General features: G+C 42.9%; 1 protein-coding gene across 14 annotated transcripts in view; it reads left to right on the top strand.

Moving 5' to 3' along the window:
* Window positions 1-23,971, top strand: part of daam2 (dishevelled associated activator of morphogenesis 2) — a 91,892-nt gene that overhangs the window by 8,064 nt on the left and 59,857 nt on the right. Inside the window, exon 1 of one of the 14 annotated variants that reach the window (XM_081722295.1) lies at window positions 9,767-9,788. The exons of 12 other annotated variants lie outside the window; for them this stretch is intronic. The gene's annotated coding sequence lies outside the window, so the exon portion shown is untranslated. Of the gene's footprint in view, window positions 1-9,766; window positions 9,789-14,299; window positions 14,571-23,971 lie in introns of those variants that run through there. One more of the 14 variants, XM_081722294.1, reaches the window with a different exon arrangement.

A 23,971-nucleotide genomic window follows, 5' to 3' on the forward strand; every position in this document is an offset into this window, starting at 1 on the left:
GATCTTGGTGAAAAACATTTGGGAACATCTAAGCACTCTGGATTTTCTTTGGCCCTCTCCTAAAGATCAGGCTTAACTAGAGAGCAGGATATTGAATGTAAGAATGTTAGTTTGTAATTTCATTTGGAACTGATGTTTGTGATCCATCTGAAAGATTTGCCCTTTGGCATGGTGAATGGGGGTTGGGTTTTTAGCATTACTCTTACCTTTATATTGTGCTCTTTTGTGCAATTTATGTTTTGAGAATCTGTTGTACAGCTTGACTCCTTGGTGGAATTGAAGTGAGTTGGGGTTAAACGCAGGTGAATCTTTACTTTCGTATACAGTATGTTTAAGGTACACTGGGGGCATTCTGTTTTGGCACCACTGGTGTTGAGCTCTAAAGAAAAAGGAATGAAAGCATGTGGTGCGGAAACTCCATCCAGAAAGCTCTGTGTGTGATATTGATAGAATATATAGGATTCATGCCGTAAACTATGACCCCTGCTTTGTTTCATGTTTTCTGAATTGGAATTAAAAAACAAAAACATTCTTGACCGCAATAACCATTAGTCTTTATTGACTAACATTTCAGTGATTTTTGTTGTTGTTATTGTTTTGTTTGTTTGTTTTTTGCTGCTGTTTGTTTTGGTTTGGTTTTTTTTCTATCCTCTGTGCAGTATTTCCTTCTGTCTTATATATTTTATCACTGCAAATCCCAACATGCCTGCATCACTAATAACTATAAAGTTAGAGCAATTTTTATGACAGTAAAGACTGTATTTGGTCACATTTTAATAAGCTTTACATTGATCATGTCCTTAGAAATGAGCTGAACCTTGCATAAAGCTATATGGATAGAAGCCTCCCACCAGAGATGCTTTATGGGTGGGACAGATGTGAATTTGACACCTTGTCAGAGTAATCTGTTTTGCAGTTGTTGGGCGGATGAGGTAGGTAGATGTAATCTCAATAACATTTTTGTATAATGATGATGAGCGTACCCTAAAAACCAAAAGTGTAGCTTTTCCATTTTCATTCAGGCATCCAAATACTCGCCAAGAGCCCAGTCATCATAGCCATCGTTTGGAAAGTGTGCTAGTTGAGTGACAAACCGCATTATTTGTAGCCACCACTTGGCGCTAAAGTAAAAGGTTCTCACTCTTGAGTGTTTGTGCTATGGAATTAACCATTTTATTTCAGCTCTCATCGTTGGTGACTTTGAAAAGTTCTCACCCCCTCTGCATTGCTGGTGTGCTCCAAATGGGCTGTTGAGTGAAACATACCAGTCATGTGAACTGGAGGCTTCAGTCATTCCCACCTCAAAGAGAAGTGGCAGCTGCCATCTCATGGTGCTTGAAGTGTCTAAAGCCTGAAAGAATCTCAAAACTTGGTGTGGCATGTCTCCCAGGGGTTGCCTTTCACACAGCATGCAAGACATGTCAATTGATTATTTGCCATCTCCGTTTGATGGTGTTTTTTCTTGCGAGCAGGAATATGCAGGAACATCTGTGAGCAAGAATATGCAAATACACATGGAAAACCCCACAGCGACCCAAACATGTGACCCGGGGCTCTCGGAGGGAGGGCTGTTGGTTCACAAATCCTCCACGCAGCAGGCACAGGCCTGGGCTCAGTCAACCAGCACATTACTGTCTGCCGCTCGCCTCTCCTCCATCACGCATAAACATCGCATCATCTGTTTTCTGCATCCAGGATGTAGAGGGATAAACAAGAGACAAGTGCCGGGAATTGGCCGCAAACTGACCGTCTGCATCCAAGCAACCAAAGGGATCTCCTAGGTGCTGTCCATAGCAGAGTGAAACAGGTTATGAATGTGTGCGATAGATCTGGAATGGAATGAACCAAGTGGGCCGTTATTTGTTTGGCTGCCTAAATGGAAAACAGGTTCACATTCCTCCCAGAGGCAGATGTTTATTATCCAGTGATGTGCTCGTTGATAACCTTTGGCCAGATCGGTCTTCAGAATGTTGTTATTATTAGTATTATTAGACAGTTGCTTTAAATAATTACATTCTTCTGTGGCCTAAATGCTTTCATTTACAATAATGTGGCTGTCTCTTTAAGACTTGAGCACATCTCTCTCCACTGGAACAGTGATGTTCTGGTGTAGGGCCCTGATTCGCAGCCAGGTTGCCTGGGTGATGTGCTGAAGAACATAAACGGAGAGATGTTTTTGGGAGCGGTGTGCTTTGGAGCAGGAAGTCTTATGCATTCTTTATCTCCAAGCCATTGGATGTCAGGCAGCACACGGTGTGAATTCGGCCAGGCATTTTCTCTCTCCAGTTTACCATCAGCATAAAAAGGGCCTTTGAGAAGAAACTGTTCAAATTACTGTCTCAAAAAACCACCTAACCTCAGAGAGGGGGAAGGAGGGGGAGAGAGCAGCTGTGCAGATAAAGTTATAAAATGATTTTGGTAAAAAGTTTGACTGCGCTGTTGATGCAAATATCTTATATGCACAATAATCATTAATGCTGACCTAGTCCCAGTAGGAGTGAAGGGCAACCAAAGCTCAAGGAGGCAGCCTGGGCTTAAAGCCAAGCCGTGGGCCATGGCAGCGCTATCTACCAGCAACCCTTTAATCCATACTCCTAGCCTTGATCTAGATTTTCAGCCTATTTGATGATCAGGGCACCATGATGGCATGAATTTGATCAGGCTGTTTCAAACCCGGTAACTGCTTCCAAACGCCACACCTTTTGCTTAGTTTTTTCATGCAACTGCCACTGAAGTCTTTAGCTTGCAAAGGGCTATTGCACTTTTGAGTTGCAGAATTGGTATGGGTTAGAATTTATGGTGTGCATGCATATCTCATTCTCTCATGCAGACCTCCCTGCAGGATTAGTATAATGAGTGTAATTTTGTTTTCTTGTGGGCTCGTCAGTGTCTGATAGCTGTTTTTAAAGCTATAATTTCCTTTTATTATTCTCTGGAGTCTTAATAAGGCATGGTGAAATCAAAACATTTGTGCTTTATCACAAATGTAAACCTGTCTTTAAATCAATCTTTCTCTATAGTCTGTTTCTCCATGGTCTTATTAGAAACCTCCTTCAACAGTAATGGACTGGCAAATTTATTTAAAGGAATACAGCATTTACTACTACATTCTTTCTAATCAGATTTACATTGTTTAGTGGTGTTGCATCGGAAGTCTTTTACTGCCTTTGGTGTATATTTCTGTTTTGTTTTAGTGGTTTCTGTTCATCATCTTTGTAAGTGACATATAGCAGGGTGGTGCCATTGTTTCCAAGAGGAAACCCAATTCAACTGCTAATCGATTTTTGCATCTAGAGCAAGGAAGGATACCCATTCAAGCGAACACATCTCAACCGGGTTACTTTCATATGCAAGTTAGAATGGAAACAGTGTGTGTTGATTAGATAAGATCTTGCACTACTGTTGCTGTGGATGTGACTGACCTACCCGTGTTTGTGTGTATGTGTGTGTGTGTGTGTGTGTAATGTTCATGTTAGAATTGGTTGTGATTTGCTACAGATGAACCAGCCAAAGAAGGAGAATCAGAGCACACGAGTCCTGAAATTTAGTCTGTCTTCAAGACATCCTGCACAAAGCGATGCACTGTGCCATGTGGAACTTTGCTTACTGGTTCAAAGAATAATAAATGTACGTCCATTTAAAGGAGCTACACAGCAAGGGGAGAGTTAATAGCTACTGGGAGAACTTCAGGTGCACTCTTACAAGCTGTGATTTAAAGACCACGTTAACGTCCTGCCAAGCAATGTCATGTCCCCATGTACACAGACACATCCTGAGTTTACCTGTGAGACATATATGAGGATTTTGTATGGAGTGTGTAGAACAAATGTTTTTCTACAGATGTCAAGTGTTCAGTTAAACAACCAATGCCTTCAAAAGCATGGTCTAACAGGATTTCTCCCAGTTTCTTCAATTCTTCTTCAGATGAGCAGTGTTGCTGAGTATGAAAAATGCAAGCAATTTTGCCTTTAAAATAAATAAATGAATTCAAAGCCTGCTGATTCACAGTCAAGTGCCTCATAACCCAGGCAGTAGAGCATAGGCAGAAGTCCAGAGGCAGTGTGTTCCTGCTGGAGAAGTGCCTGGTCTTGCTTTTGGGATGGGAGCTGACTGATCATGCTGCTATCTTTCAGCCACACCCACATTTTTTTTATCAAGTTAATCAAATTTTAACAAGTTAATCTAATATTGACGCAACAGTTTCAACTACTACGCAATTACACCCTGCTCTTTCAACTGCATAATTAAGAACAATCTCCACAAATTTCTTACCAGTACTGTTTGCTTTACTGTGATGAAGATGAATTATGAAAAATACCATTGCATTACCCTGCGATCACAGATGTTGTAACAAACTTTTGCAAGCTTTGCAAAAAAAGTTGAAAGATTATACCAGTCTGGGTAACTTTAGTGTCTGAGCTTGCAGGGTTTCGAATGTCTCTCATGCTGTAATTTAGTTCAGATCATTCTGCTGTTCTCAGTGTTGCATGAATGTCGCAATTGTGAAGTTGTACAAGTGCCATTCAGTGCTTAATGTCCGGCACATTAAAATCGGAGCCCTTGGCTAGGTGCTTCTGGGCAGAGGGTCAGTGGGAGAGCTCTTTCTGCAGGGCGGTGGAGAATGAGCGGGAGGTCAGACGAGGCCGCCCCAAAGCAAGGCTGCAGAGGAGGCGCGTGCCGAGGGCCCGCCAGCTCGGCAGCTGCAGCTGCTTCCAATCAACACTTCTCAAAGATTGGCACAAAGAACACTCTCATCTCCATCAGTGCAAGATGCGCGCTTCTCCTCGCATTGCCTCGAGCATCCACCACCTTGTCTTCTTGCTTGCTTTTGCATGGGTTTTTGGACACAGCATGGAAATATTGTGATCTCTAAAATCCAGTGGGAAAGATTCTGTTTTTACAAAGCCAGAGGGTTGATGAGTCAGTTAAAGCTACAAAAGGTTTTTGAGTTTTAGTGTAAAACAAGAGTGTGTACAATGGTGCCTGAAAGTTTGTGAACCCTTTTAGAAGTTTCTATAGAGCTTAATAAATTTGACCTAAAACTTCATAAAGTCCTAAAAGTAGATAAAGAGAACCAAATGAGACAAAAATATTATACTTTTGTCGTACTTTTGTCATTTATCAATTGAAGAAAATTATCCAATATTAAATATCTGAGAGTGGCAAAAGTATGTGAACCATTGTTTTCAGTATCTGGTGTGACCCCCTTGTGAAGCAATAACTTCAGATAAATGTTTCCAGTCATTGTGATTAGTCCTGCACATCCGCTTGGAGGAATTTTAGCCCATTTCTCCATACAAAACAGCTTCAACTCAGTGGTTTTCCTCCCATGAACTTCTTGCTTTAGGTCTTTTGACACCATATAAGAGCATGACTTTCACCTTGCAATTCCAAAACCTTAACTTTTAAACATTCTTATTTAACCATTCTTGTGTAGCCATTCTTGTATAGAATGGCTTGGGTCATTGTCTTGCTGCATAACCCACGTTTTCTTTAGATTCAGATCACGGACAGATGGTCTGACATTTTCCTTGAGGATTTGCTGGTATAATTTGGAATTCATTGTTCCATCAATCATGGCAAGCCGTCCTGGCCCAGTTGCAGCAAAACAGGCCCAAACCATGATACTACTACCACCACCACCACCACCGTGTTTCACGGAAGGGTTGAGGTTTTTATGCTGGAATGCAGTGTTTTTCCTTTCTCCAAACATTGCGCTTCTCATTAAAACCAAAAGATTTATTTTGGTCTCATCTGTCTGTTAACATTAGCCAATGTGAGAAAGGCCTTTAGACGCATAGAAGTTACCTTGCGTTGCTCTGTGACCTCACAGACCATTACACACCTTGCTATTTGCATGATCTTTGTCGGTCGTCCACTCCTGGGGAGGGTAATGATGGTCTTGAATAGAAACCTCCACCAATCCAGAGACAGACTGTAAAAATGGTTACATAATCTGTCTGTGGATTGGTGGAGTCCAAATCATATCTAAATAGTTTAATCTTTTTCAGCCTGACAAGTATCAGTAAGTCTTCTTTTGATGTCCTCAGAAATCTCCTTTGGATGTTCCACGATACACTTCCAGAAACGTGTTGTGAAGATCAGAATTTACTAGATCCCTGTTCTTTAATTAAATCAGGGTGCTCACTCACACCTTATAGTCATCCCATTGACTGACAACACCCGACTCCTAAAGTTTCGCATACTTCTGCCACTTACAGATATGTAATATTGGATAATATTCCTCATAAAGTGAAAGAGTCTAATATTTTTGTCACATTTGTTGGATTTGGTTCTCTTTATCTACTTTTAGGACTTGTGTGACAATCTGATGAAGTTGTTTTAGGTCAAATTTATGAAGAAATCTAGAAACTTCTAAAGGATTCACAAACTATCAGGCATCACTGTAGTGTGCGTGTGCATGTGGGTTGGTAGCTTTAAGAGTTTATGCTCTGTGTGTTCAGCTACATCAAAGAGTAATAACACATTCCATTGACAGTATAGCTACTTAATTTTGCAGATCTATGTGGAAACACAGCCACTCTAGATAAGTACTCTAGATAAGTCTGATGACAGACTGGTCCCCATTTAAACTGCTCAGTTAACTAGTAATTAACAAAATACAGGAACCTAAATGGGATATTTGAGTTCTGAAGTTGAAGACCTCTGAAGGTCTGCTGATGTGTCCATTTCTTTATGTAATCATCTGACCAGATGACTGCTCTTTCTGGTTCGCATCAGAGTACCACTTGGCTGTCAAAGGTCAGCACTTAACATCCTTGCGAAGAATGTGAGATTTCATCACGAAAATTCGAGGAACACATTGTACTCTGCTGAGAGCCACCATAAATCAGTCAGAGTGCTTGAGGAGAGCTGTTGCCGGATGTACTCCTGTGTCATGGGAAGAGTGAGAGACGTGCGTCCCAGAGCTGTGCCTGAGACCAAAGGTTAGAGGAGAGCTCTCCCTCTTGCATTAAGAGTAAGCACTGCTAGTGTAGATAATACAGTGAGTGTATTGCCCACAGGTATAGTGCATTGTCATGTATATTTGAAACTTGTGTGAAAGGCACTGACCAATGAGGTCTGGTACTCCAGTTAGTATGCGTTCATTGTTCTGTGCATTATTTGTAACTGTGCTACTAAATTGAGCTACTGAAATTCTTTGATTTGTAATTTCCTCCAATTTAAATTGATTTGGAATTCAGGCATATTTAATATGCCAGTGAAGTTGCTTGAGCAAAGATGGTGTTTGGTGTCTGGAGTTGAAATAATATTTTAGATTGTATGCTTGTGAATGTAAGCTTTTTTCCTGTTAAATGGTAAAGATGGTAAAATGAAAAATGGTAAAATGAAAAATGGTTGAGGAGAATACATCTTGGTTGGTAACTGACTCAGGAAGTAAAAGACTAATATTGAAATTTGTCATTTTAACTGAGTGCAGCCTTTCAATGATGTGATCTAACCTAAAGGTAATTAAACTCATGCTTGGAGAAAAACATGCTAAATTCTCTCAGGAGAGAAGATGTTGTAGCTGAAAGTGTGCATCAGAACAGATAGCTCTTGTCATGACCAAAGATAAACAGGAAGTGGGTGTTTGTTTGTTTGTTATTTTTCTTTTTTTGTAGAAGGGTAGGAGTAGCATCACATTAGATACAGAACATACGGTCTGTGTAATGGGATAATGGACCTCCTTAGCACTATTTACAGGAGGTGGTGGAGGAGATTTAGGATGAGAGTCTGTGCTGCAGCCTTAGGAAGCCACAGCGGAGGACTGGTGTAGAACTGTGTCATTAGAAGAACATGAGCCTGTGGTTCCATGGTAGTTATGTGAACAGTTACCTTTTTTGGATGTTCTTCAAATCTAAAACCAACACAGCAGTGCTCAACTACCCCTACCCCAACCCCCTTTGTAAACACATTGCTGAGATGTTCCAGCTGACAGCTGTTTACAACCAGTATGCCTCCCTAGGAGAATCTCAGTATAAACAGACACTTCCTATTTGTTCGTGTCTGTGTGACTTGAACAAGTGGAAGCACAAGAAGCATGCTTCTTAGTTTTAGTTTTAGTGTGCCGGCAGGCAGAGTGCATGGAGTTCAGTGTGTCCTCCATCAGCAGGCCACATAGGTCATCCAGCAGGTCACGGAAGTCACTCTCTGAGACATGCACCTGCTTCCAGGCCCCCTCATTAAAGACAAGATGACCCACAGATGTGGCAATACCCGGGTCTGTGCACACGCCCTCAGCCTTCCAGCATCTGAGAATAAAATCTGCACTTTATGGACCCACACATGCACTGCCATGGACATTGTGAACACTCCAATTTATAGGCTCTGATATGGGGTTAAAAAAAAAGCACAATTCTACACATGGAAAAAAATTTAAGCTCCGAGACCCTTTACTGCACTTTCTGTACAGCAAAAAAAAATGTCATGCTAAAATTTGTGTCTGTAAAATTTGTGTCTGTAAAAGCTCCAGTCATAAATGGCCCGTCTGTCATACTGCTTGACCTGTGTACCTGGAAGACGTCTCATGATACTGGTATAATAACAATAGAACTATAAAGTCCAGGTATTTGGATATCTGTACCAGGTGGATGACACAAGTGTTCCTTCATGCTGCTTGATTCCTGCTTCATCACTGCTTGATGGCACTAAATGAGCACTCTCTGGATAATGAGGAGCATAATAACTAGAAATGTGCCAGCAGTTTACAGTAAATTTAATAAGTGCTATTTGCTTACTCCTTTTAAAGAGAGATGAACTTGCCTTTTTAAAATTTTAAGCGTCAGTCTGGCCTTTCTAAAAGTGCCATGCTTAATAGTGAAAGTGCATCAAAGCCTGTAGCTCAGAGATCCCCTTCTTCAGTGGGTCTTGTTGACGAGCTGTCTGCACAGATGCACAGATGTTCTGAGATGCACTTGAGACAGTAACAGATTGTTTGTTCAACAAGTTGGCTGTGCTAGTCTGCAGTCTGTGGCAAGGAGCTGAGAGTCTATATCCTCTACACATGCCTATGTTGTATAGTGCAGTAGTTGTCATATACTCTAATGTGATGCTTGCCTGGTGCAATAAATTTCAGGTGCACTGCATTCAGCATTTCACTGGTAGAATATGTTTTTCACCTAATCAGAGGTCCAGCACATCATTGAAATCTGAGCTGACCCACTGACCAGTGCCAAAATTTCAAGCTTCGTGTTGTCTGACCAGTGCACAATGTTTTGCGTAAAGCTTCTGTAGATGTACCTTTTTTTTTACATTTCACAGTGATATAGAAGGTTTTACCCATGTGTTCTGTTATATCTTAACTCTATATACATTTGAAAAGATGGCAGTACTTTTGGAAGAGAACAGTCATCTATTCACTAAATGTAATGAAACCAGTAAAAGGAGATAAGTTGATTGTTTTTGTTTGCCCTCATTTTGTCTACACACCCATTAGAAGTGATTTGAGGCCGCAAAAGGTTAGTGGTTGTGACTGGTGCGTGAATGTCACATTCATTTAACACCAAGGACACAGTGGGCCACCTGCCTGCTGCTTTCACACATGCATTGGCACGATAACATAAACACATTCTCCCTTACACACACCCCGCCACTTTTCGCAGGAGACATAAATGTTTACTGATCCTTTTGCTTTCTTCCCAGTAACTTTTACATTTCTCTGCATTACTTCGCAGAAGGCGGGCAGAGTGAAGGGGCAGCGTTTAGTCTGCTCTTCCCTGCTCTCCTCATCTCCTGCCCCGGGCAGCCGAGACTGTGATCCACATGGCTAAGGGCTGGGCGATGAGGTACATGGAGGGGGAGGGCAGTGCACAGCACTCTGTTTTAGCCATTTTGGGACCTGGTGATAAATAGAGGTTAGAGGCTGCGCATGGCTCTTGAGGTCAGTCTGTGAATGCCGGTGATTTACTTATTCTGCAGTTTGGGGAAAAGTCTTCCTCTCTGGCTGTTCTCAGCACCCCAGCACTTTCACGTTAATAGTTTAAGAGGGTGTTTGCTACTTTGACTGGAAGCTCATTCTGCTTTCATTGAGTTGGTTTTATCCAGAGCAGGAGCAGGAACACAGCACCAAGTTTTTGACTCAACTGACAGCATATTTGAGCGCATTCAGCAAGATCTAAGAATACTGGCCAGAGTTTAGTTCCAAGAATTCCTAAAGTGCCTTTTGCCCAAGGTGCAATTTGGCTTGCTGCGATATGGGTATTTGAAAGCCTGTTATTAAAGAAGGAAAAGCTTTGCCTCTGTTCTTATCTAGTTTGTTTGTTCCAATCACTTTTTAAGATCCTGATGGTGAAAAATGACAAGACCTGAATATATGCTATATGTTCATGCGTGCTGCCCCTCTGCAGTTGGCTGGTCAGCCCCACGTTCTTGTCTAGATTTAACCATCGGCACACTTTTACAGTTCGCCGACTCTCTCGTTACATTTTGAAGAAATGGTTTGTTTTATGATGGCCAGAACAGATGGCAATTTCATTGCCAAGATGCCATCATGATGACCATACCCCACGCAGCAGATGGGGGCGCTCGATAAGCTTGCTCGTTAGGCTGGACTGTATGGTCAACTTGTGCGGTTATTAAGCTCAGCATCTTATTTTTGCAGCAACCAGCCATGGACTCGCACAGTATCTGTAGAATATCTGCATGGTGCTTCTTCACTGTGGGTCACAGCCATGCTCTATTAAACTCGGACCATACGGCTGTCAGGAGGCACAAGGCATAATTATCCATGGGGGCAGAACAAGTTCATCGCAGTGGTTCGAAGGAATGGGCCGAGCTCTCCTATGGTGGAGTCCGACTTGCCTTTCTCTGCGGTCTCCCCCCTGGTATGCTGGATGACGGCATGGTGTCAGTGATAACTGTGTCTGGCCTCTCATTTTCTTTCACTGGAAAGTTAAATGCTATAATATCAACAAAACACGCCCTCAACGGAGAATAGAACTGCTGCCACACAGATGGGCTTGTTTTCTTGCCTTTGAGAAGAAATCAGAGCAGCTCTGTGTGTGTTTTGCAGGCAGCTGAAGAGTGTCATAGCTCCAGCGTTTGCTCAGAAAGTCTTAGAGGCTGGTGTCAGACAAGGCAACAGGAGGAGGGTTGTGGTTTTTATTGAGGCAGAGGAGTAAAAGAGACTGAGAGCATAAAAGATATATCTGTCCCTAGGGACACTGCAGAATGCCTACAGCATTGTTATAAATTATCTGATCTTAACCCCTTACTAAGAAATAATTGCATGTTTGGCGCTTGGTTAAAATAGCATTGTCTGAGGTTATGTTCACTATGAATATATTCACTGTGTACATATGCTTAGGAAAAAGAATTTGGTAAGTCTGTCATGGTTTTGTGTTCATAACTTTGTTTGTTTTTCTGTTAGTATAGTTCAAAGTATATTGCCTGAATTGCTCTATTTCACTACAACATTAAGAAACTGCAGTAATGTGTTTGAATGAAACAACAAAGTAATATTCAGTAAGGACAGTTTGGAATGAGCAAAGGCATTATGCCATAATAATCTGTTATCTATTGTTGATGCAAATTGCTGTGCATTTGAAAGGCAAAGCCCAGGCAACTGTCATCAGCATAAAAGGTCAGATATATTCAGATAATAATCCCTCTTTTTAATACACTACTTTAATAACACTGTTTCGTGAGGCACATAGTGTCTTGCTAAAGTATTCAGTCATCGTAAAAATCATTGAATTAATCTGGGTTACAAATGACGCTTTGATATTTTTTGCTATCATATTTTAAAAGACTGGTTCTAACATTAATATAAAGTAATAATGTGTTTTATTAGATAATATTCTGTGTTACAAATTACAATCTGAGCAATGCTGTTTGCATAAGTATTCAACCTGTGTGGTATGGACCCTCCACAGGTGAACGATGTTTCCTTAACGAGGTTGTTTTACAGTTGGTCTCTACCTGTCAATCATTAAAAAGTTTGTCTTTTGTGGGGAAAAACCCTGTTAATTCAAGTACTGTTGGGCAGACTTTAAGTCTGAAGGAAAGCTGTGAAAATGAAGATCAAAGTGCATTCTAAGGTAAGTAAAGATGAAAGTTTAGACATGCACAAGATGGGAAACAGCTGCAAAATAATAGCAAGTGTTTGCTTATCCCAGTGAGCACTGTTGGATCAGTTGTGAAGAAGTGAAAGCCGAGTCATACCACCCAGGTACTGCCTAGACAACACTATCCCTCAGCACTCAGCATCCGAGCAAGATGGGGGCTTGTGAGGGAAGCCTCAGAACTGCAGAGTTCAGTGGTTGACATTTGGAGTGAAGGTGCACCAGTCAATGATATCAAGAGCTCTTCATACTGAAGAGGAAAGCGTCTAGAAAGAAACCATTACGGAAAAAACAGATCAGCGCATGTTTGGAATTTGCCAGAAAGCATCAGAGGGTCCCAGCTAAATTGTAGGGCAAGGTTTTGTGGTCTGGTGAAGCGTTATGTATGGTACAACCCTAACACTGACTGTTCTTCAACAAACCCCTTCCGCACAGTGAAGTGTGGAGGTGGCAGCATCATATTGTCGGAATACTCAGTGAGGACTGGGCATCTGATTACGGGTTAAGGGATCCACAGCAAGATACTGCAGACACACTGCTTTAATCTGGTGCAAAATTAAAGCTTTTGGCAGGACCATCATAGCAAAGGTCAAGCCTGTAGCAAAACAGTTCTTAAACAACCAAAAAAGTCAAAAGTCTAATTCTCAGTCCAATAAATCATTCATGGTTATGAGTATTTGAAAAGTGCAGTGCCCAAGCATCCTCAAACCAACCTAAACATCCTGAAGAAAATCTGGCAGGGGGATGAAAATCACTCCCGACTGTGTGCAAAGCTAGAGGAGAATGACCCAAACAAACGTAAACCTGTTACTGCAGTTATATTGGACCTGTCAGGAGCTGAATACTTACACAAGCAGAATTTTTTAGTTTTTCATTATTGAAAAAATCTGCTGACAAATAATGAATTTTGACTTTGAAAATTAACTTTAAGAACATATTTGGTTTGCAGTAAAAATACTGGAATAATGCAGATACAGTGTATCACTTGTAATTCAGACACATCTAATTACTTTTGTAAGGTTCAGCAGATATAAATCCCAATTTTTTGTGTGCATAGGTGTCATAAAGCACATAAAAGTAACATTATTTTGTGTGGATTATTGACAACAAACCAAAATGGTGGAACGTTGTTTTAACTGTACATTATATTTCCTATGAAGTTAAATTCACCTTTATCCTTAAATTATGGTTTGCTATTTTTGGTGACTTTAATGTACAGCCTTGGCCAGAGTTTTTAACAAGACTCGCTCTGAATCAAGTGCAGAATGTTGTCGTGGTCCTTGGACTTGTGAACAGGAAGATCAGAGGTCACTGAAAATGGCTGTTTTTCTCCTTTTGATGGGCTCTCCTCCATTTTCCCATGTGACCTCAGCTGTTCTTTTGCAGTTTGTGATTAAGGTCAAGCAATTCAATCATTGGCATTTTACCCCCCTCCCCCACATTCAGAATGCAAAGCGTTGTGCATTATTGATGGGAAAGCATCGAGCATTATTGGTGGGTGTGAAACCACATTCCTCTCGCTGTTTATCTCCACATAATGCATTCGACATGAGCAGAGAGGGAGACTTAAATTACTGACAGTACCCCTTCCTGTCTCCTCAGACCTCCATGTTATCATGATGAGATAATTGCACTAAAGCTCTTGAGGGCCTAGTGTGGTGACTCTTATCTGATTTCAGTCCTGGTGCATGCGAGAAGCCTTAATTATGTGAACCGACAGGTCCTGAAGAGTTTTGTTCCATCCGTCCAGCTGAACTGCATTAACAGCTCGTGAATTCACAAGCCTTCCGAGCTGCTAAGCTGTGCTCGCCGGCTGCTCTCGGCAGGGTTTGGGTTTGACTGCACGTCTGCGAGCGTGCGGCTGTGCCAGCGTGCGTGGATGTGAGGAAGACCCCAGCCAGGAAGGGAGTTCCTCTGGGTGTTCTATGATCCCCGGCCCATTTCCGCTAATGAGCCGGGATCAGGAATGCGCCAGCTGGGGGCCCGGGGGTGGGGGGGGGAGGCTGTCTGCGTCTGCGTGGGTGTGGGGCAGTGGAGGGTTGTTTGAGTGGAAAGCACAAGTTCTGGTTGGTCATTTCCCTTCATCCTGTGCTCTTCCAATACAGTTTCATAGATATGCATATGCACACTGTTCTATACTGAGCTCAGGATCCAGAAGAGGAGGGGAGGCGAACATACAGGAGGGAGAAAGGAGGGGAGGGTGAGGAGGGTGGGGGGAATGTTAACAGCTCCGCTCCCAGCACAGTCAGCTGAAATGCAGGCTTCAGTGCAGTAGCTCAGAGGGCAGTGGAAGCTCAGACTGGGGCAGAAGTATCCCTTCGCTCCCAAATACTTTCCATATTTCCTTGTCAGCAGAGACAGTTCTATACGAAGCAGGCGGGGAGGATCAAAGAAGACAGGGACACTGCATAGTTTTTAAAGGACCTTTTGGGGTGTCCGGGAGAGGTCTGGGTACCTACTGAGAAGGCAGGATGAGGGGACTCCAGGGGCAGTTTACTGAAAGGGGTGAGTGTTTGCTCACATTCTGCAATTTGATCACGCTGTTGATGAAGGTGGTTCTCGCTGTGCCCGTAAGATGAGCCCACGGACGTGGGGAACAGAACCCAGATGTATTTGCAGCATGCGAGCCTTTAAATAGAGCTAGTGACACCAATAAAGACCAAGCCATCAAAGTTCTTTTTATCCAATAAAAAAACTCCCAGGGAGCTCTGTAAATATACATTTCTAAAACTTTTTGTTTTAGCAATGACAAGAACAAAACTGTGTTTTGCTGGACTTTTAATTAATCTTCTGAAAATTAACCAATATGTATTGAATGAGCCCATGCTTTACTTTGAATGGCACTTTTGTTACATTTTGTTGTGCCTCACAGAAGATCCTTTTGTTCAGAGCTGAGCTTTGGTTCGAGTCTGCAGAGTTTAATATATATATTCTATCAAGCAAATTAACAGTGGTCACAAATCTCCACAATATGACCAGAATCCCTGTGTGCAGAGCCAGTGCCACAAGCAGAGGATCTTTGAAACAAATTTTGTCTGTAGTAGCAGTTTTAAGTGTGTTGTATATAAACTGTTGATCAGATGTGCTGCCCTCTGGGCAGTGCGGGTCTGTCAGTGGTCTGTGGTAACTCTAAGAATGGAGCATCTTTATCTGACTGGGAATTCTGGGGTACTTACTTGACCCAGAGAGGATATTAAAAATGCTAGGGATTGTGGGTATGCTGGGCATGACTGTGAGAGCGAGACTATTTTAGGGTGATGGCATACCCTCTTAGTTCCTGAGCGCCCTGCAGGACTTAAACTTCTCTTACCTCTGATCCTCACCCTTGGGAGCCAGCAGTACAGCATGAACCTGGTAGTGGCTGGTACAGGACTAACAGCCTTTGGGCCTGGGGTTTCTACATAGGTGTTCTGACACACTTTTGACTGTTTGGGAGAGTTAAGAGTGTAATGTAGTGTTGTCGCAGAAGGAAAGCTGCCAGTAGGCATTTCTGCTTGAAGAAAGCGCTTTATTGCAACAGCTCAGTATTTTCCACAGACTTGTACACAGCAAACTGGCAGAAAGGGAACTGCTCTAACAGGGAGATGGTTAACTAAACTAAACTAAACTAAAAAAGAGCATAATGACACATTCCTAATCCTCTAATTAACTAAAAGAAGAGACAACAAAATTAAATCAAGCAACACACAGACACACACACACATACAAATCAACTATCCAACAACATTAAACTCAAACTAAGTCTGCGGGCATGGCTTTCTGGGAGTCCTCACCAATCTGCCCATTCTCTGGGTCTTAAATTTGCTGTCAGTCATGTGACTGAATTTACAGCCTTGTGGGATTTAGGGGGAAATGTCTTATTATCAGGAGCATGCTCAGTCTGACCTGGTATCACTGCTCTCTGCTGGAAGGTTTTGGTCTCTCCTGCATGTTGGAGCCATATCTAAAGATGGATTCTGAAAACGTTCTCATAACCAAGAAGCCTAAGGAGTTACTACTACTACTCCTGTTCTGCCTGATCGAGTCTCCCACTGAATTTAAGGGTACAGTAGCTACCCAAGCAGAAGGTCTTGGGTTTTCTTGGCCAACTCCTCCTTACCAAATGCAAGCTCTTCGCAGGAGCACGTGCCTGCTCGTGTGGATGCACTGTCGTGGGCCATCTGCGCAGAGCTCAGGGCACAAGGGCATTAAAGAAAGATGAGCAGAGGCCCCAGAGCTGCAGCTGTCAGCTCTGACACTCGGTGTTCAGCCTTTGTACTTCTCATGTATTATGGACGTAGGAGCCACAATGCACTCATTGAGAACACGAGGGCCAGTGTTAATGAGCACCAAGCGCAGTCAGTTTATAGCAGCTCGTGGGTGTAGGTGGGTTCAGAAGCAACGTTGCTTGAATTTTTTTCATTGCTAAAGTTGTTTTCACTGCAAAGAATTATATTTTAGAAAGTGAAAAAATCTTCAGTATAGACAGCAAAGTTTGAGGTTATTATAAAATTAGGAAACCGACATTATCTAGAATAACTCAATTAGGAAACCATTATCTAGACATTTTTAGTCATTTTTCTTGCCTTGACGTGATTTTTATCATTTATGCATTGACAGATAGTTGCACTTCATTCATGCGTCTATTTCTTGAATTTTCTGCTAACGCAGTAAGATATCTTTTTAAAATAAATTATCTTAAAATTAGTATGTCATTGAAATATCTTTTTTTGTGTGTGTGTGTGCCTACGATCAAGATTTTTTTCACAAACTAGATTAATTGCTAAGACATCACCAATGGCAATTGTGTGGGTTGTTTGTTTATTTTTTTGTTTATATATATATATATATATATATATATATATATATATATATATATATATATATATATATATATATATACAGAAAAAGACTTACATTTAGCATAGAAAGGAGTTATTGTAACCTGCTTTTGGAAGGATGTATAAAAGTGAATGGAGAGCCCAGTGATGCAATAGAAAATGCTTTAGAATTGACACTGCACAATATTAATGCTGAGCTCATCTGGAAGTCCCCAAATGAGTGGGGCAGAAGGCATTCATTGTACTGCTGCAACACTTCTGAGGCTTACAATCTGAGCTTGATACAGTACAGCAGGATCAGGCAAGAACTTTGCTGGATCTATTTTAAAGGTCTATTTGACTCGCTAGAAAGGTTCTACGTGTACATTCCAGACATTAGCCATAGTGAGACCTGTGTCCTTCAGCCTGCAGTTGCTGACCTCTCACCCTGTAAAGAGTGCCAAACAGCACCACGGTCCCAAGGCTGCTCTGCGTCTGGGTCTTCTGCATGCCAGACCTTAGATGACAGACCCATAACGGAAACCCTTTACAAGCTGCCAGAAGAGCCGGTCTGCGTCAACCTGTCACCACCGCAGCTGAGCTGATATAACACATGCCTGCGCCCAATTGTAGCAGGAAGATTTGGAGTGGTCTTATTTGCCTCTGAAACCCCGGAAATCTGGTAATTGAGCAGCTGTTGAGTGGCTGTTCTGCTTCCGTTTCATCTTTAAGTGTGGACTTCAGCTCACTTCAAGGCTGAGTGCAACTGGGGATTAAAGTTCACGGTTTAAGAAAGGGCAAGAGTTTGCTGTAGGGTTAGAGTTCACTGTTTTGGTAAAACACCTACCTGCAGACAGTTAATATAAACTGCATGCTTTGGCTTCAAATTTCTCTCCCACTACTCACAGTTAGCCATGTGACAACAAATAACACCTCAGGGTTTTTTATTTTTCAAAACGGATTTGAACGTGTGCCTCCACAGAAAAGAAAAAGACACAAAACACACAAAAGAAAGCAAACAATTTGATACCCCCGTGCACAGGATGCTGTGGGATCTGATGGGGAGAGATGTGGGCTATCAGGTTTCCCCTCAAAGCTTTGCTGATGCACAGGAATGCACTGCACAGGGTTTGGGGAATGTAGAAGCTAACATATAAATAGCATCCATTTCATTTCGGTCCCACGCTCTTTGGCGTTCTCTCGGCAACAGCTACACGCTAAAAAAGTGGGTCAGTAATATTACATGTTGGAGACTGTGTCTAATTCCACCTCCAGCTTGCATACCGTAAACTGTGCCCCTGTCTGGTTCTGAGACGACTGGAACGACTTGCTTGCTGTCTTTTCTGTCATACACCTGCAGCTCTGTCTGGAAGGCAGAAGGAAGGCATCAGTCGTGCGTATTTTTGCAGTCTGCTGTATTGCAGAATGGATGATATAGTGATGTAGTAGATGTTTTGGAATGTTTTTTAAATGTGTTAGTATTGATACTGCACATTATTATAATGTTCCACTGCCATTATTTTTGTTTAGAAAGATTTTGTGACTTTAGAAGAAGAAACTCCCTAGGCTGATGAATCATCACGTGACCCTCAGGTCAAAGGGTTGATGCCCTCAACTGTGTCATAAACTTTTTCTACAGGAAAAGTAGCTTTTTTGGGGGGGGGATTATTTATTGTTGAGACCTCAAAAGTTGTAATTCAAATCTCCAGCAAAACCGCCATGTGCGGAGTTCCACCTGCTCACACTCTGAAGCTGTGCCTTCCAGCTGGGACATAAATCTGTCATGTCTTTTATCTTCCTGTGTGCTCAGAGAATGCTGGCAAAGGAAAATACGATGCCATCAAAAATATCAACATGAATTCTCATTTTTAATTGTTAAGATTGCTATTAAAAGAAATAAAATGAACAGACACAATTAGATTTTTCTGTCAGTCCTTTGGCTTGCACGCTGACTGAAATTGAGTTTCAAGGCCCCATAGCAGATGTGGACATGGCTTTAGTTTTTCTGAGAAAATGAGAGAATGAAATGGCTTTTATCAACATCCCTTGTGGATCCTCACTTTCCTTAGTTTTGACAGGAATGTTTCCCCTCCCAAGGAGAGCAATAGTAATGCAGCCTACTATTTAACCCACAAAATAGCCAGTTAAGCTGCCTTATGTGTGAGCAGTCATATGTGCACACTCATGAAGCCATGCATAATCTAGAAGTGGATGTAATGCAATATACAGTGAAATCTAGTGTGATCCCATTTAATGTATGACTACGTTATGAGGGCCATCAGCAGCTGGTTATAAGATAGCAACACGCAGAGGTTTGCCACTGCAGCATTTATAACACGACTCCAACCACACATCAGAACAGAGGCTGTGACTGATCTACCTGAAGACACCTGGGGTGGAACCACCCAGGTGCTGCACCCAAATGTCCTTGAACACACGGCTGAGCCGACAGGCTTCATCTCCACCCCGATTATGTGTCACCAGCATGTCATGCAAGCATGTCTTTTATGGTCCATGAGTTAAAGAAAACACAGGAATATGGAAAACAGACACTAAACATTTTGATAACTCTATTCATTTCTAAATGCTAAAAACAGATGGTGGGTGCGCAGCTGAAGACTAAAATAATATGGATTCAGACTTCAGTGTGAGATGTGCCTCAACAATTCTCAGTGTTAAGTAGATGTGTGAGTAGATATTAGATGAAGTAAAGCTGTTGCTCTTGGCTGCAGTCTCCATGGTTGCATAGACCTCAAAATATCAATTGTTATTTAATTTTGTAATGTCCTCAGACTTAAGCCATGCCTCCCTTCTGGCTATCTGAGAAGACCGTTTGGCTCAAGACTGCATGGTGTAGTATCTGAGTGCTCTCCCATTAGAGATTTTCCTTCCTTCTCCGTCTTTGTCTTATCTGATGCAGGGTTGGAGAGGAAGTCCTTTTAGGTTGTCTGGGAAAGGAGTGTCATTACTAACCGCCACTCGTCGAGTTCATTGTATCTGAGGGGATTAAAGTCACTGGTTGTACTTCAGATGCATGTTACTTAGAGTTGGAGGCTGGAATTAAGGCTCCGCAGTTGGATGGCACACACATTGTACATGCATAAGGCATACCTAGGGGCTCACTATTGGCTCTAAAGGCTTTTTTTCTGCACTGTGTCCCTCCCTTGTGTCATCGACATTGTCCCTGTGTTCTAGATGGGTGCCAGTGTGTGGTTTTGTTGTTGTTGTTTTGTTTTAAAGAGCTTGCTTCCCACCGAGCATAGGAAATGTGGCATGAAATTACTCTAGCCTCTCCATTACATGGTTAGCAATGGTCATTTATCAATTCAGACTGTAACCTAGTTCACCAAGCTGTGTTTGTGGAGAAATAGATGATGCAGTAATAAGTTTGGAATGTATGTGTTACAGTGTGTGTGGGCAGATGGGAGAGAAAATCAAGCCATATTCACATCTAGTCTGCGACTTATTATTCATGCTATTTATGTTTCTATTTTAAGCGTGTGTGTGTGTGTATGTGTCTGTGTGTGTGTCTGTGTGTGTACATGCATAAGTGCAGTGTTTGTCTGCCACTTCAGGGTCCTTTATGACCATGAACTGTCCAGTCACTGTGTGAAATTCTCCACCAAACCATTCTTAATAAATAAATAAAACTCTGAAATACATCTTCTTTTATGTAGATCTCATTAATATATATTTTAATGTGACTAATCTCTTGGCTCAGCAGGTTCAGTCATAGCATGGTGAAAGTGCATGAGGAAAACACAAATCCCCTGTTTATCTGTGTTGGACTCTGGCTTTATCGTTTCACTCCAGCCGTGTGAATGATGACCGCTGACGATGTAGGGCATGAAATGATGACCGCTCACAGGCTGCAAGCATCTATGCGGTGATCTGGGCCTGCAGCCCATCTGGTGTGTGGGCTGCGGTGAAGGAGTGCCTTGAGAGACGTGGGTCCGGCTGGTCAGGGGCAGGCGTGAAGGGGAGGTGGCAGCAGGTCAGACATGCTGCACGGGGCCAGGAAGAGGGTGCCGACATCAGGGGCGATTCCTGGCAAGAGGCCGGCGTTGAGTGGAAGCCTGCCGACGGCTCGCTATTTGAGCGGCTGTGTGCATACACACAACAAATAATGATGACAAAGGATCAGGTCAGGGAAGGCCAGATCTGTGTGTGTGTGTGTGTGTGTGTGTGTGTGTGTGTGTGTGTACAACGCTCGCATATACACACCCACACATACCAGAATCAATACGCCTAATGTCATTTTCTCTGCGCTGGCTGCGAGTTGACCGAAGCAGACACTGATAACGTGTCAGCGAGTCATCAGTGGGATCAGGCCAACGGCCCCGAGCTCTCGTGCAGCGTTTTGCTCTCCTGTGTGCTGTGTCTCCCTCAGCCCCATTTCACACTCTGCTTATTTCACCTGCGCTTTGTCAGTTTGAATTTCTGAGGGACGAGCTGCGACACTGGTGAAAAAAGAAAATGAAGAGATTCCTTTTGGCAGCAGGGGATGCCAAGGATTCCTGCCTCTCCCCTGTGACTGCAGTGAGGGTATGAATTCAGGCGAGAGCAGGCAAAGAATGGATTCGCCTGCAGAACCAACATAGCACATTTACATTCAAGTATGTCCCTGCTGTGTAATAGATTAGCTGCAGAGACGCACTTGAAACGGGGGAAGAAAGATGGAAGTGCAGAAAGGATTTCTGTCGGAAAGCGAGGGATATGCATGTCTCCCCAGCAGAGAGAAGGAGAGGGGCGGATGAATGCGTGGCCAGAATGGAGCTTGTTCGGTGGGAAGTGTGACGGAGCTTCATCTGGAGTGTGAGAGACTGGGAGAATGGATCGATGAATTTGAAGAAGTGGATATGTGCATGTGAGAGAAGCTTGTGAGTGTCTTGCAGCCACTTTATTCTTCTCTCTCTCTCTCTCTCTCTCTACTCCCATGACCTACTTATAGCAGGCCAGTGGGATGAGGTGACAGGCTGAATGAAAAGTGGCAGCTCTTTCTCAGTCTCTTCTGTGTGTCTGTTTCTGTCTCTCAATTTCTCTCTTGCCCTCTCTTCTCCCATCTCGTCCCCTTTTCTGTGTTTGTTTTTCTTTCTTCTTCTTCATCTCTCTCTCTCTCTCTCTCTCTCTCTCTCTCTCTCTCTCTCTCTCTCTCTCTCTCTCTCTCTCTCTCTCTGCACCTCTGCTCTTCAGCCAACATGTTTTGGCTCAAGATGTGTGTGAGTGCGAGAATTTAATTTCTTTGGGCGAGAGTTTCTGTGCGCATATGTGTGCATGCCTGTGAACGTGAGTATACGCAGTTATTCATTTTGTACTGGCTCATATTCATGAGAATGCCATCCTCTTTTTTTTTTTTTCCCCATGCGTCTGCAGAAGCACTGCTGGTTCTTTTCCCTGCTCTGCTCCTCCACCCATGCTGTTGCACTCATTGATCTCACCTGCAATTAGGGACTTGTTTCCACTCTGTGTCTTGGCAGAGGAACCCAGAGGCCACACCCCTGAGCTAGCGCCTGAGGGCAGTCTCTGCGCTGCATACTCAATGAGCTGCTGCAGAGCCCATCAGCAGTGGCCTTGAGGAGGGCGGAGCCATAGCGCTTTTTACAAATCATGAGTTTGCTTCTAAATGTCAGTACTGTCACTTTCCATTTTGTAAAACTCCACCCCGCTCTCAGAAGGAAATAGGAGATGGAGTGGGAGAGGAGAGACGAACTGGAAGCTCAGTTTCTGGTGGTTCGCTCCCACAACGTCAGGAGAGATAACGGCTCACTGACACGAAAGATGAAGGGCAGAGAGAGAGAGTGATGAGAGATGAATTTCGGAGAGGTTGACGGAAAGGAAGAGGAGAGTCAAAGAAAGAGGCAAACGTGTGAAACGGAGCCAAATTACTTTCAGAAATTTAGATTCTTTAAACCATGAGGTTTCACAATTAAAAAAAAAAAGTGAAGCCCTTTGCTGAAGTGAAGTCTTGCTGCCTTCCTACAGTATTACCTCAGGCAGGCTGTTCCAGCATATGTTGCTGGAGTTTGAGTACTCTCCTTGTGTTGTCAACTCAGACAGAACTCTTCTCTCAGCACTTGGCTAAAGACAGCTGGGTGAGTTAACGGTGCCGCCACAAAGCTTGGTTCTGTTGTCCTGAAATGCAACTCAGTGCCTCATTTAGCATAGCTATGGCTCATCTGGTTCAGCTTCCTGGTGTGACCTAGATCTATATTGATTGTATGTATGTATGCATGTTTCTTAAATTTTTCTTAAATTTTTCACCCCTACTGACCCGAACTGGCACATTGATGGTGACAAAATGGTTCTAAAGGGACTTTTATTATTAGCCATGATCTTATCTTTTCTTACTCCAGACAAGGTACGTCTGCTTAAGTCATTTTCAAACCAGAGTCGTACTATTTACGGTCCCCTAGAGAAAGTAGCTTTTACATGTGCTACCTCTACCTCACCTACTCCTGCCACCCCACCAGGCACCTTCAGCCAGCAAGTCCTGGGGTTGCTGTCCCTCTTGTGAAAAGTGCTATACAAACAAGATTTCACTGAACTGACCTGATACCAAGAGCTGTAAATGCAATTAGGCCCTTTCCTGGAAGGGAGGGACTAGATGTTGAGTGCATTCTTCCTCAGGGCCATACTGGAAATATAAGAGGCTGCGTATTCATGTAGTAAGCCGAGTAGCAAGCTTTCTCCTCTGAGTGCACTGAGACATGCGGCAGTGTGGAATGGCCTGGAGACGGAGTGACAGAACCATGAAAGCGCGTGATCAATCACCATTCCAGGATGCATGGTTAAGGCATCCGTGATGGCTAATTTAAAGTGAAGGGTCAGGCGGGTCGCCTTAACTGAGGTGTGACATCCCCTCCACCATGTAGAACATCATCTCAGCCACAGCCTACCTTTCTAAAAAACTGTCTAAAGCAGTTCCTGCTTAAGCAGGCCTCCCTATCCTGTCCTTGTGAATGGGCCAAAATGAGCTTCCTCCTCTTCCTCTGCGGTCCCCACTGCACCATTAGGGCTGATTCAGACAGGATGGGCCATGAGTTCAGTGGGGTTTTCTCCCTTTCTCCGTCTATGGCTCTCACTCTCCCGTTCTCTCCCTCTCCCGTT

Source organism: Electrophorus electricus, chromosome 10, assembly GCF_041902795.1.
Source record: "Electrophorus electricus isolate QZ-2024a chromosome 10, ASM4190279v1, whole genome shotgun sequence".
NCBI classification, from domain to species: domain Eukaryota; kingdom Metazoa; phylum Chordata; class Actinopteri; order Gymnotiformes; family Gymnotidae; genus Electrophorus; species Electrophorus electricus.